Source organism: Neomonachus schauinslandi, chromosome 7 (assembly GCF_002201575.2).
Source record: "Neomonachus schauinslandi chromosome 7, ASM220157v2, whole genome shotgun sequence".
NCBI classification, from domain to species: Eukaryota; Metazoa; Chordata; class Mammalia; order Carnivora; family Phocidae; genus Neomonachus; species Neomonachus schauinslandi.
Window position 1 is genome coordinate 128,430,198 of NC_058409.1, and position 12,708 is coordinate 128,442,905.

Below are 12,708 nucleotides of genomic sequence, written 5' to 3' on the forward strand. Positions count from 1 at the left end.
GTTAAACTATGTAAAGTAGCAATAAATTCTTTCTGTGGAACACAAGATTTAAAGTTCAAGTAGTTTAAAAATAGATTTATTTCTATAAATATATGTTTTCTGCTAAAATATATGCTTTCTACTAAAATAAACAGTTTTATGAAAAATATCATAATGAGAATTTTATTATTTAGGAATAGGATTTAAAAATCTCAAAAATACTAATTACTAAAGTTATTAGAATGTGGTGAGAGAATCTTCTAATTGTAGCTGCTGGAGATGCTATCATTCTCATAGCTGATCACAACTACCATCATTTTGCTGTTCACAAATAATTCTCCCCACATCATTGTCTGACCAGGTACCCCAGATTTCTTTGTCTTGTCTTGCTCTTGATTTGTATCTGAATTAATTTTCCACCAATTCTTCAATAAATTATGGAAGCTGAATTTCATTCTCACATGCACAAAGGTAAATTGCAGTAATATGCTACATGTCAGTTTCTTCAAATGAATTGTAATAAGTTCCTGATGAAAGTTCATAAAAATCTCTTTTGATATTACACTGATATTCTTTTCATTATGCATTGTCACTAAATGATGATAAGATAATTCTTGGTCTCAACTAAAGACCTGACTTTTCCTAAAAAAAGAACCCATGAAACTAATTGCCAATCAAAAATTAGGTTATTAAGACTATCCTCAGAAATAAAGGACTGTATAAAGAATAGGAGTCATAACTTTTTAATGCAGTATGTACTTATTTTTATGTCTGCTTAATATTATTCCTTGAAACAGACAAAGGACAGTTAACATATTAGAGGTGATTACTAGAATTATATATAAAATATAGCTAATTTAAAATCATATATATTTTTACATAATTTGATGGGAATATTTTTTTTTAAAGATTTTCTTTATTTATTTGACAAAGTGAGAAAGCACAAGTAGGCAGAGAGGCAAGCAGAGGGTGAGGGAGAAGCAGGCTCCCCGCAGAGTGGGGAGCCCAATGCGGGGCTCGATCCCAGAACCCTGGGATCATGACCTGAGCCGAAGGCAGACGCTTAATGACTGAGCCACCCAGGCACCCGATGAGAATATATTTCTAAGAAATCTAAAACATACACACAATTTATACTACTTATATCTCTTCCTGTATTTATGATTTAAATGTTGTTAAAGCATATGTGTATATATATATATTAAATAGATATATTTAGATACATATATATAAATTATATTACCCTAAAGATAATATAATATGATTTTCATTCTTTTCTATATTTCTAAGAATGTCATTTATCATTTAAAAATATGCCACTTAAGAAGTCATTAAAACAGGGGCGCCTGGGTGGCTCAGTTGGTTAAGCGACTGCCTTCGGCTCAGGTCATGATCCTGGAGTCCCGGGATCGAGTCCCGCATCGGGCTCCCTGCTCGGCAGGGAGTCTGCTTCTCCCTCTCATGCTCTCTGTCTCTCATTCTCTCTCTCTCGAATAAATAAATAAAATCTTAAAAAAAAAAGAAGTCATTAAAACATATATTTTTGACTCAGGACTAATATATGTACATAGAAAATCACATGTGAGATATCCAAAGCAGACTGTATTTAGGAAGGACTGCCTTTCCTCTTTTTATTTAATGCCTAGAAAATGGATAACTCTTATTTAATTATTCAATTGTTTGTTTAATTGAAGTGTTTTGACATATAATATTATATTAATTTCAAGTGAACCACATAGCAATTCAACATTTATATACATTGTGCAGTGATCACTAGGATAAATCTAGATTTAAATAGCCTCTCATAATTGCAACCTATAACTATATATATGAAAGTATTTGTGAGAAGTCTTGAAGATGGCAAGTTCTCTGGAAGAGAAAAGAGAAAAAAAAAAATCACCAATCTGAATGTTGTATGAAAATGTCCATTTTCATACAACATACATATGAAAATGAGTGAATATTCCAGCCCCTGGAGAAAAATTGTCCCACTTGCCCTCATTGCACTGGCTGATGAAAGTACAAGATACACTAGTTTCATTATTGCTCTTAATCTTTGTCCAACCATGCTTTGTAGAGTGATGGCTGTCTCTATTCAAGCAATCTGATGGAGACTCAGAAATAAGAGGTTCTTCACCATCCTCAGCAGAGTTCTCTGACAGACCATGATTAGCACTGAGTTCTCTAGAAACGAAAATCACACTAGGGATCATAGCTGGCCAAGTCTCCAATACAGATGTGTAAGAAGTCCTAACTGTATGGCTCCAGAGGCATTCTATGCTTTCTGATTTGGGGGAGTCAAGAAAGATGAGAACTACTTTAAGCAAATTCTGAAGAAGAAAAACCTGTGGAGGGAAGTCCTCGAGCTTGTAAAAAATCAAATAATAAGAGCTCTTGGGCAGATATAAAAAGAAAGTGTTTTGGAATTAATAGATAAAAATAGAAAGCAATTATAAAAATGATTTTTACATTAAAATTCAAAGAAAGGAAAATGAGAATGGGCAACTTGAAAATATAATTAAAGATGTTAAAATTTTGTTGCAGGAATTATATGAAAGCATAGAACAATACACATTGAAATCATGATGGAAAAGAAAGGGGTACATAATACAACGCACTCTGGGTAGATATAGGCGAATGTTGTATAGCAGATCTCTGGAACTCATAGATCTTGAATAGTTGACACTCCATACCTGTTGAACAGCGACTCCTGTTTCCTCTGCCCCCAACACCTGGCAACAACCACTCCACTCTGTTTTTATGAGTTTGACAATATTAGATTCCTCAGAGAAGTGGAATCATGCAGTATTTGTCTTTCTTCAACTGGCTTATTTCACTTAGCATGATATCCTCCAGGTTCAACCATGCTATTGTCTGAAAATAAACTGGATAATTTGCTAGAATAAATCACTGTATTGTACACCTGAAACTAATATAACACTGTATTTTAACTATACTGGAATTAAAGCAAAAAAAAAAAAAACTGCTAGAATAATTTGCAGAAATCCAAATCTACTAAAACTAAAATGAAGAACAAAATAAAAATTTTCAAAAACTGGTGTTAGTTTTATTGGTCTGGATCAGAAAACAACAGCAACAATAACAGCATTGAATAAGGGGACATATCAATGAAAAGGGACTGAATAACTACAGGATGGTGTCAATACAATAGATCTTCTAAGAGGGTAAAGAATGTGCAATTCTATGTCAATAATTTTATTTTACATTGAAATGAAATGACATGACACATTGTTTCAGGCATTCTGTTGGGGGCACAATGTATTCATTCTACATATACATGTACATCTGTTCAGAGGCACAGAGAGAGGGAAAGAGCTAAGATAGGCAAGGAACTGCACATAATGAAATCATTAAGGTACCACTTAGTGTGGATATTTTCTCAGGTTTAGCCTCATTGGTCTGGTGTTTGGCCAGAAGACCAATGCTTTCCAGATTTCCAAACTGGTTACAGGCTTTCCTCCTGTTGAATTCAGATAAACTGCTTAAATCATTTAGAAAATACCTCGAACTTAAATTGTGGTGGGGGTAACTGAATAATAGTTTTTAAATATGTTTAACTTTATGCTGTATTTATAATTAGGAATATTTTTTCTGACTCAAAATAAGAAATAGACAATGATGATTAGGAAATATATGATATTTCATTGTTTCATAAACAAGAATATAAATTATTTATAATATTTTATTTAGTTTAAACTAAACCATTTATATTTTTTAAAATATTTTATTTATTTCTCTAAGAAAAATAGAGAGCGGGGGAGGGGAGAGGAACAGAAGGAGAGGGACAAGCAGAGTCCCCGCTGAGCATGGGGCCCATCTAGGGGCTCAATCCCAGGACCCTGAGATCATGACCTGAGCAAAAACCAAGAGTCAGATGCCTTAACCAACTGTGCCACCCAGGCATCACAAAACCATTTAAGTTTTTGATTTAATCTAATATGCTTTCCTCCTACTTGAATGTCAGCTGCATGAGGGCAAGGGCTTTGAGGCATTGTCCACAGCACACAGGTACACATTAGGCCCTCAGTGCATACATACAATTAATGAATATGTGAAGAGTGAATGATAGAATCAAATACTTATATCCCATAGAAATGACTGGAGAGTTTTGGAAAGAAAGGGGGTGGTAGAGGGGAACAAAAGAGAAGAGGATCAAGGGAGAGAGAGAAAGAGGGAGGAAGGGAAGGAAGGAAGGGTGGAAGGAGGGAAAGAAAGAAGGAAGAATGCAAATAGCATTACGGAATGCATTTTGTCTTATTTGGCAATGTATTATATTACACAGAATTCAGAAGCACCAAGCTGAATTTCTTTTCCCAGTTGGAACAAAAAGGATTCTTATGTCTATTTCAAATTGAAAATCTCTTTCAATTCTTCAAACAGTTGGTAACCTGAATGCTTGTAATTTGAATAAAAAGTAGGATGATTTCCAAGGAGGAATTGAGATTTTAAAATTCAGGTCTCTCAAATGGGAATAGGAGAGCAGTTCTCTGTTTGTGAAAAGCATTGCCTGCTGTTTTCATTAAATAGTAACTGTGCTGTTTTTGAACCTTTGCCCCATAAAAATAGAAAGAAAAAAAAGAAGATCAGAGGAATTCAAGTCAAACAGTTGGAGTTTTTAGTATAGCTGTCATATTTTACCAAAATGTCAAGTACTTAAATGCAGATGGTTTATGTTCACTGCTATTTTAAGAGCGACATGCCTTGGATTGAAGCTGGTATTGATGAAAGTGATGCGCATTACCACCTCCTCAGGAGCTGGAAGAACTCACCCGTAGGAGAAGTATAAAAGCAATGAAAGCACCTGCTCTGAGCCGAAGAGGATGCTGTCTGGCAATCTATGAGATGTTTGCTTCCTTAGCTGTGCATCCGAACTACTTAATAAAGAGCATATAAGAAAACAGATCATGTTGGATCTCAATGAACAGCAAAAAAAAGCAATTCGACAAGCATTTGCATATAAGGTGTGTTTATTAATATATTTGCCATGAAATTTGTAAACATTCTATCTAATCACAAATGCACTATTTATTTTCAGTTAGTTTAAATGTTCCATTTAACTTCTATAAATTATGAAATGATAATAAGGTAGTTAGCAAGAGCTGATCACAAAATATTTGATGAGATCCTAATTAGCAAACACGGTTTTGTATTTATTAACAAATTACTAATAAAATCCAATGTTGCATTTTATGGTACTTAAATTATGACAACAAATTCTAATCTAGAGATCTGAATAAAATACGTGGAATCAAACACTTTGTTTTTTTGTGTTTTTTTAAAGATTTATTTATTTATTTGAGAGAGAGAGAGAGAGCTCATGCATACAGAGAGAGTGGGAGGGGGAAAAGCAGACTCCCCACTGAGCAGGAAGCCAGATGGGAGGCTTGATCCCAGGATCCTGGGATCATGACCTGAGCTGAAGGCAGATGCTTAACCAACCGAGCCACCCAGGCACCCCAAATACTTTGTTAAAAGTAAAGAAATTGTTTTCTGGTTGATGTTGAAAGGCAGAGTATATAAGAGAAGAGACGTGGAGCCCAAGCATCTAGTTTCCATCCCAGGGTTCTTGTGTGTTAAAGGACATACATGTTTATTTTTATTTTATTTTTATTTTTTTAAGATTTGTTTATTTATTAATTTGAGACACAGAGATACAGAGAGAGAGAGAGAGCATGAGCAGGGGGAGAAGCAGGGGGAGGGGGAGAAGCAGGCTCCCCACTGAGCTGGGAGCCCGATGCGGGGCTCGATCCCAGGACCCCAGGATCATGACCTGAGTCAAAGGCAGACGCTTAACCATCTGAGCCACCCAGGCACCCCAGGACATATATGTTTATAACAGCAACTTGCAGATGGTAATATATAGTCTATCTTTGTTATTCATAGATTTTCCCCAAAACGTGTATGGAAATCCCACATCAATACTCACAGTGTTTTTTTTTTTTTTTTTTTTAAAGATTTTATTTATTTATTTGAGACAGAGAATGAGATAGAGCATGAGAGGGTCAGAGGGAGAAGCAGACTCCCTGCCGAGCAGGGAGCCCGATGTGGGACTCGATCCCGGGACTCCAGGATCATGACCTGAGCCTAAGGCAGTCGCTTAACCAACTGAGCCACCCAGGCGCCCCAATACTCACAGTGCTTTTATGATCATTGGCAGACATGTTCAGAGTGGTAAAAAAATTTGAATCACCTGACATGCACATTTTCATCTCAGGTCCAACAACGTGACACTCTGCCTCTGGTATCAGCTCTCATGCTATGAACAAATATCCTCTTTGCAGTCTATTTAGTGTCACATTCTTTTGCATTTTGTACTTTTTGTGGGTAATTTCACTGTTTAAAATGACCCCAAGTGTAGTACTGAAGTGTTATCTAATGTTCCTAAGCAGAAGATGTGGGTGATGTGCCTTAAAGAGAACAGTATGTGTTAAATAAGATATCTTTAAAGAGAAACACATATAAAACAAGGTTATATATTAAATGTTTGCCTAAAATGTTCTGACTAGAGGTCAGAAACTTAACCTTGTATTTTCCCTAGGAGCAATGATTCAGTGTACATCAATTCATTGTTTGCATTGACATCTAGAACATAGCTACTGTAAATAACAAGAACTCACTATATGTATAAAACATCTAATATACTATGAAATATATGGGAACACTATCAAACACATTATAAACTATATATAAGTGTTAGTCACTTGCAATCGTTCATTTTATTTTATGCGGTAACTTGACTGAGCATGAGGAGGATGGACATTTGGCCAAACATTATTCTGGGTGTGTCTGTGAAGAAGTTTCTGGATGAGATTAACATATGAATTGGAAGACTGAATAAAGCAGATTTCCCTTCCTATTGTGAGTGGGTCTTATCCAATCAGCTGAAGACCTAATAAGACAAAAAGCCTGAGTGAAAGGAACTCCTCCTACCTGACCACTCTGAGCTGGTGCATTGGTCTTTTTTGGCCTTCAGATTCCAACTGAAACATTGACTCTTCTTGGGTCTTAGGTCTACCAGATTTCAGATTGAAACATAGCATCTGCTCTCCTCCATCTCAGGACTTTGAATTCAGACTGGAACCACAGATTGGCTCTTCTGGGTCTCTAGTTTGCAGACTGCAAATCTTGGGACTTGTCAACCTTCATAATTGTATGACTCTATTGCTTATAATAAAACTCTATATCTATCGTATCTATCTATCCATCCATCCATCTTATTGATTCTATTTCTCTGGAAAATCCTGACTTATACACTATTGTGTGTGTGTCTGTGTATAAATATGTTTGCTGTACATGGGATGTGTGTGTGTGTTACTATTGTTATTATCTGTCCTCCCTCCCTCTCATAAATTCACAGTGAAATGACAGCAAAGTAGTACAGATCACAATAAAATCATAATGATAATGATGGAATGGACGTGAACCAGAGATCGTGAAGAATTTATGGATGACTTTATACAAATTGAATTTTATTGACAGATAAATTAAAAGACATAAGTCCTAGTCCACTGCACTGACAAGACAATGATGTAGCTCTTCCTCTCAGGAGAGACCCCTAAATGTCCTCATCTTTATGCCAAGTAGCTATAAAAAAAAGTTAAGAAAATGATTTTTACCTAAATGAGGGGGATGGTTGATGGACTGAGGGGGCTCTCAGACCCCCCATCTGAAAAGCAATAATCTAGGGAAGCAGGGCACACCTCAGTGCTCTTAATCGAAAGGGAGAACAACGGAAAAGCAGAGAGAATATATACCAGTATCCTCAGTGAATCAACTTAACAGTTAATTCATACATATGAGTGGACAGCAAAGAGTGCCAAACATATAATGAAAACAACACCAAAGAGAAAGATCCTGATGGAAAAACTGATCAATGGACTCTAGATGAAACAGCAAAAAATCAGGAAACAACAAAAATGTTTAAAATGTGATTTGAGACAATAGTGATGATGTTGATGATAAAGATAACGATGATGACAGTAAGCCAGCTAATAAGAGAAATCTGAAAAGATATGGTATCATTTAAAAAGAAAAAAATAATCCTAGGCAATAGGAACCATCAGAGAGCAAGAATGGGTTCCTAAAAATGAAAACTGAAAATGGTTGCTAAAATTTTTAAAAAATGTGTAGAGGGCCTGGATAGCAAAGTCCATGAAAACAGCCCCTCGCCAAATGTAGAAATAAATGAGAAGATATGGAATGTAAGGAAGAAAAGTTAATATACATGAAGGCACAGACCATTAGATATAACATTCCTATAATGCATATTCCAGGAAGAGAAAACAGGGAAATAATAATCAAACAGATAACACAAACTCCAGGATCGTTAATGTCAGAAAACTACCATGAACAGATATTTACAAATAAGTGAGATTCAATTGGTGTCATGTGTTTTTTGTTTTGTTTTGTTTTGTTTTGTTTTGTTTTGTTTTGTTTTGGCAGCACTAGATTTTATATTGCATTCTTAGTGTGTAATTATTTTAAAACTGGGATTCTGTACCCAGGGAAAAACATAATCACGTATAAGGCTAACTAAATAAGTTTGTAAAATGCACAATAATAGTAAAGAATTACTTAAGTATGGTGCCTAGCTTATTTATCTTATAACTGAAAGTTTGTACCTTTTCACCCCCTTCACCCAACACTTCTCTTGTCTTATTCATTTATCTCTTTGTTTCTTTTTATTTCTATCCCTCTCTTCCTTTCTTTTTTCCCAGAAAAACTTAACAGGTTTATTTATAATTGTTATAAGGTTGAACTGCTGAAACATGTTCACTGAAACATTTCTACTTGCATTAATACTTTATGTCCCCACATTTATATTAAAAATCCACATACAAATGAAAATGGAAAAACTGCCAATACCTGATTTCTGTCCCTATTTTTTCACTTGCAATCATATACTTAGGTACCTTTTGATCCCCATGGAAAAAAATATCTAACGTTCAGAATTACCAATAACAAGAAGAGAAAACTTTTTAAAGAATAAAATGTTTTTAAAGAATAAAATATTTTCCATCAAAGTGGATTCTTAAACACTTCTGTACGTGTCCTCTGTGCTAGCATAATTGTTACATGTTTGGCATGGAGAGCACACAGGTTGGTGTCTTCCAAAAGGCCCACCGGATAGGCCTCACTTGCCTTCTGGAAAGTACCAATAACTGTACTCTGGAAGTACAGATCTGTTTTGAACTCCTGGGCAACTTCTTGCACCAGACACTGGAAAGGAAGTTTGCGAATCAGAAGTTCTAGTGGACTCCTGATAAAGTCTAATTTCACAGAGTGCCACAATACCAGCCTGTCAGGATGAAGTTTCTTCACCCTTCCCATAGAGGGCGCACTCTCGCAAGTGGATTTATAGTCAGTTGTTTCCTCAGTGCTTTACCCCCGGTGGATTTGTGAGCAGGCGGCTTTGTAGGAGCCATGGTGTAGAGACCTCCTTACTTATTCCCCTTCTCCTTCAGCTGGAGCTCAGGGAGCGAGAGGCGGCCCTGGCATTAGCAAGCCCCCCCCCCCCCCCCCGCAGAGTGGGGACGGCAAACACTCTATTCCTCTCTTCTAATTATTTACCATTTCATGACCACCATGCTAAGGTGTTTGATGTGAATCCATTTGTTTAATGTGTTTTTTTAATAAACATGAGTATTGACTTTATATATATATATATATATATATATATATATATATATATACACATATATATATACATATATATATTTTTTAATTTAAACATTTTAAATTTTCATATGTACTATGTTACATATTTTACCTTCTCCCCCTCCCCAGAGGGGGCTGACTTTAATTTAGAAACAGCTTTTGGTTATAGACATTCATGTTTAAGGATCACTCCAAATTACACAAATTACCTTGTCTCCTGGTTTTTCATGAAAGAAGGAATAGATGACTTTCTGACCTCTTTATTTTTCTTTTCTTTTCTAAAAAGGAGTGACTATGGCAATAACAAAGCTTGTGATGCATTCTCACCAGATGCAAAGATTACCCTTAAAGGTCTTCCCTTTTCTCACTCCTTGAGGAAACGGTTCTCCCACACCCAAACTCTCTCACCCAAAATGTGTATGCAGCAAAGAGACTTGTATACATCTGTCTAGCAATGACATACATACAAATACATGTCTCCAAATAAAATATAAAATTACCTGACTAAAATAAAGCCAAATATTTCAGCCACAAGCAAAGGGGAATGATTGCCTCCACATTAAACATAGAATTACATGATTAAAGTAAAGCCAAGTGTCTCAGCCACAGGCAAAGGGGAATGATTGCCTGAGTCAGTAAATAAAACATCTACTTAAGCAGCAAGAAGCTGTGAGGTGTGGGGAGGAAAAGGCATCCTGAGAGAGCTCATCCTTCAGGACCAATACCACAGAGGATCAGGAAGGGCAGCAGGAGGAGAGAGCCATGGCTCCATGGATGGTCAGCACTGGGACACCTCAGGAGCTATTTTGTGGATTTGTTAGAATCAGATGGACATTCTTTTGGCCTTTTCCTGGTCTGGTTATTACCAGCAGGTGAACAGAAGTGAGTCACTAGTCATTGCTTAGTCGTTGCCACCACAGATCTTCAGAAGAATCTTCCATTAATACCCTGGTCAATCCTTTGTTCCTGCTCCCCTCATGGCCTTGTTGAACCTTTTGGCACAAAAGGCTGGGTTATTCTTGAAACATTTCACCACTACCAGCATTGCCTACCCTGGGTCTCCAGACATCTCCCGGCAGATGTTCTTCTCAGTGTCTCCCCCTCTCTTCTCTGATACTCACTGAAAACTGCCACCTGCTGGGCCTGCCTCTGCAAGCACAGAATGGCCTTGAACTTGCCTGGGCAATCCTCCCCAGCCACAGTTAGCTCCTCCACATGTCTCTGGATGAGTGGCAAGTCCACTTTTGTGCTCTCACCTGGTTTTCCTGAGAGAGTGATGAGGAGTTTCTGGAGGTGTTCTACTTGTGGTCTTGAATAGCCTCCTCCAGGGTCTTTTAGAATTCTGTTTTGTGGCCTCTGCTCGATTCCTAGATGTGCTCATTGCTGTGGGAGGTGAGTATTTCAATCAGGCAGGCTTCATCGGTGCAGGCCTTCTTGATGGCATCTCTCTTCTCCCAAGCAGCAGAGAGGATGAGGCCTTCATCTGAGCCAAGACATCTTCTCAAAGTTTCTTGACAGTTCAGATTTCAGATCTTTGATCAAATCCTGGAACCATCTTGAAGGACTGGAGGATCTGCTGATACCCCTTGTTGGAGCAACTCTCTAGGCAGCTGACGAAGGCCTGATCCTCAGTCCTGAAGACTTTCTGAGACTTCCATAGGACCTTGCCTTCTCTCAGGGGGTCAAAAGCAGGAACATATGTTATAGTGCCTTTTCAGACTGTGCAGGAGGCACAGCTGAGGTGATAGTCTCGGATCCCAGGTACCCTATGAGGCTTGGTACCAGCTGTTGCTGCTGCCCAGCAGGTGGCACTGACTGCTACCCAGGGTAGGACCCTAGGGCCTGCTGCCCAAGGGATAACATAGGCTGCCCTGACACTGGAAACCCTGAGTGTGGGTTGCCTCCAAGTGCAGGTACATTCCATATAGAGGAATGGGCTGCTGGATGGAAGCTGAACGGAGGCTGCCCAAAACCCCCAGGGCGGACCAGAGGATCTCAGGGTACAGGTTTGGCACATTGCCTCCTCTGAATGTTCCAGACACATTGGTGGTCGAGCCCATGCCTGTTTTGGAGAACCACTGAGGCCAGTGAATCGAGTTGGCACTGCAGGGCCAGGGCCAACTGAGTGAGGGTGGAAAAATCTGCCATGAGTTGTTGAGTTAAACCCTGGTACTGAACCTGAGATATCCCAACTCCAGTGGCACCGAGAGTAACACCAGATGTGCCCAGCAGGCTCACAATAAGAGGGATGGCCATGGGGGAGCATCGAGGGTGGCTAGGAGGTCTCCATATGAGCGGGGCATCGCTCCCAGGGAGGACTGAAAGATCGGGTAATAGACTGACAAGTGTGCATGATTGATTGCACAGGGTGATGCAGATCACAAGCCAGAAAAGTGTTGTTAGGCACACAGACCCAACTGTGGCCCATGATGGGAGACGAAGAGTTGCCATACAGCAGTACCATAGGCAGAAAGGGATAATCTGAGGTCCCCCGTGCTGAAGTGGGAGGTGACATGGTGGACTGGTTGAGGATGACACCTAGGTATTGGATGGGACCGGCCTTCATACAAATCCAGCACTAGGGGTGGAGTTGAGTGGTTAAGTGCTTGGTGGGAGGCGTTAATCATACTTAACAGTTGCACTATAATTGCTTGCTGCATGTGGATGGAGGACCCAGGGATGTGCCAGGGTGAGTTATTTTCTGTCTGACACCAGGGGTTGACTGTAAGGCTTCGAGTGAACATGGACTTAATCATAAATTTGGCCATGGGGTCAATACTGAAGGAAAGGCGAGTCTGAACTCCGGCGGGCTGCTCAGTTGGGCCTGGGCACAGAATAGCCTCCATTCTTCTGGAGTGTATATCCTGTAGGCTTCACATAGTCTTTCGTAGTAGTAGTTCCCAGGGGATTCCCCTGGTTGTTGAGTGACCGAGGATACCTTAGTCATGTTCATGGGTTTCTTAGCTCCTGCCCAGATTCCCCGGAGGAGGGCCTCCTAGTACCAGCAGATGTGGGCCTGTCCCTCAGCTGTTGTGAAGTCCCATGCTGGGT

General features: G+C 38.7%; 2 pseudogenes; both read right to left on the reverse strand.

Moving 5' to 3' along the window:
* Window positions 1-9,018: 9,018 nt before the first annotated feature.
* Window positions 9,019-9,425, reverse strand: LOC110584909 (annotated as a pseudogene).
* A 1,184-nt stretch (window positions 9,426-10,609) lies between these two features.
* Window positions 10,610-12,172, reverse strand: LOC110584898 (annotated as a pseudogene).
* Window positions 12,173-12,708: the final 536 nt, after the last annotated feature.